Source organism: Schistocerca gregaria, unplaced genomic scaffold (assembly GCF_023897955.1).
Source record: "Schistocerca gregaria isolate iqSchGreg1 unplaced genomic scaffold, iqSchGreg1.2 ptg000526l, whole genome shotgun sequence".
Classification (NCBI taxonomy): domain Eukaryota; kingdom Metazoa; phylum Arthropoda; class Insecta; order Orthoptera; family Acrididae; genus Schistocerca; species Schistocerca gregaria.
In genome coordinates, this window is record NW_026061925.1 from 6,499,122 (window position 1) to 6,501,534 (window position 2,413).

Below are 2,413 nucleotides of genomic sequence, written 5' to 3' on the forward strand. Positions count from 1 at the left end.
GTCCTAGCTCATGTCCAAGGCACCAAAGCCAGCTAAAAAGTCAATAATCGATACCTAAAACTTGAATTGTACTACTTCTTCCTGGCTATTACGTCAACTTAGAAGCTTCATCTGTGTTCTACTCTGGTGATTTTAGTGTCTCCGCATACCGCAGCACGCGACATAGCTTTGCAGACGATAAGTACAAGCGTTTCAGAGAGAAGAGCGGCCAATGTGACGATCTGGCTTTAAGTCGATTCGATAACAAATGACGAAAACGGACGAATTTCTCAGGTTTTTACTACTTATGAACACTTTTCACTTTCTCCCGTGCTACTCGGCTGCTAGTCCTCCTTTCATGCAGAATCGTAAGGTCCTAGCTCATGTCCAAGGCACCAAAGCTAGCTAAAAAGTCAATAATCGATACCTAAAACTTGAATTGTACTACTTCTTACCGGCTATTACATCAGCTTAGAAGCCTCATCTGTGTTCTACTATGGTGATTTTAGTGTCTCCGCATACCACAGCACGCGACGTAGCTTTGTAGACGATAAGTACAACCTTTTCAGAGAGAAGAGCGACCAATGTGACGATCTGGCTTTAAGTCGATTCGATAACAAATGACGAAAACGGACGGATTTCTCAAGTATTTTTTTACATATGAACACTTTTCACATTCTCCCGGGCAACTCGGCTGCTAGTCCTCCTTTCATGCAGAATCTTAAGGCCGTAGCTCATGTCCAAGGAACCAAAGCCAGCTAAAAAGTCAATAATCGATACCTAAAACTTGAATTGTACTACTTCTTACTGGCTATTACATCAACTTAGAAGCTTCATCTGTGTTCTACTATGCTGCTTGTAGTGTCTCAGCATACCGCAGCATGCGACATAGCTTTGCAGACGATAAGTACAAACGTTTCAGAGAGAAGAGCGACCAATGTGACGATCTGGCTTTAAGTCGATTCGATAACAAATGACGAAAACGGACGGATTTCTCAGGTTTTTACTACATATGAACACTTTTCACATTCTCCCGTGCAACTCGGCTGATAGTCCTAATTCATGCAAAATCTTAATTTCCTAGCTCGTGTCCAAGGCACCAAAGAAGGGTAAAAGTCATTAACCGATACCTAAAACTTTAATTGTACTACTTCTTACTGGCTATTACATCAACTTAGAAGCTTCATCTGTGTTCTACTATGGTGCTTTTAGTGAGTACGCATACCGCAGCACGCGACATAGCTTTGCAGACGATAAGTACAAGCGTTTCGGAGAGAAGGGCGGCCAACGTGACTATCTGGCTTTAAGTCGATTCGATAACAAATGACGAAAACGGTCCGATTTCTCAGGTTTTTACTACATATGAACACTTTTGCCCCCCCATGAACCATGGACCTTGCCGTTGATGGGGAGGCTTGCGTGCCTCAGCGATACAGATGGCCGTACCGTAGGTGCAACCACAACGGAGGGGTATCTGTTGAGAGGCCAGACAAACGTGTGGTTCCTGAAGAGGGGCAGCAGCCTTTTCAGTAGTTGCAGGGGCAACAGTCTGGATGATTGACTGATCTGGCCTTGCAACATTAACCAAAACGGCTTTGCTGTGCTGGTACTGCGAACGGCTGAAAGCAAGGGGAAACTACAGCCGTAATTTTTCCCGAGGACATGCAGCTTTACTGTATGATTAAATGATGATGGCATCCTCTTGGGTAAAATATTCCGGAGGTAAAATAGTTCCCCATTCGGATCTCCGGGCGGGGACTACTCAGGAGGATGTCGTTATCAGGAGAAAGAAAACTGGCGTTCTACGGATCGGAGCGTGGAATGTCAGATCCCTTAATCGGGCAGGTAGGTTAGAAAATTTAAAAAGGGAAATGGATAGGTTAAAGTTAGATATAGTGGGAATTAGTGAAGTTCGGTGGCAGGAGGAACAAGACTTCTGGTCAGGTGACTACAGGTTTATAAACACAAAATCAAATAGGGGTAATGCAGGAGTAGGTTTAATAATGAATAGGAAAATAGGAATGCGGGTAAGCTACTACAAACAGCATAGTGAACGCATTATTGTGGCCAAGATAGATACGAAGCCCACACCTACTACAGTAGTACAAGTTTATATGCCAACTAGCTCTGCAGATGATGAAGAAATTGAAGAAATGTACGATGAAATAAAAGAAATTATTCAGATAGTGAAGGGAGACGAAAATTTAATAGTAATGGGTGACTGGAATTCGAGTGTAGGAAAAGGGAGAGAAGGAAACATAGTAGGTGAATATGGATTGGGGCTAAGAAATGAAAGAGGAAGCCGCCTAGTAGAATTTTGCACAGAGCACAACTTAATCATAGCTAACACTTGGTTTAAGAATCACGAAAGAAGGTTGTATACGTGGAAGAACCCTGGAGATACTAAAAGGTATCAGATAGATTATATAATGGT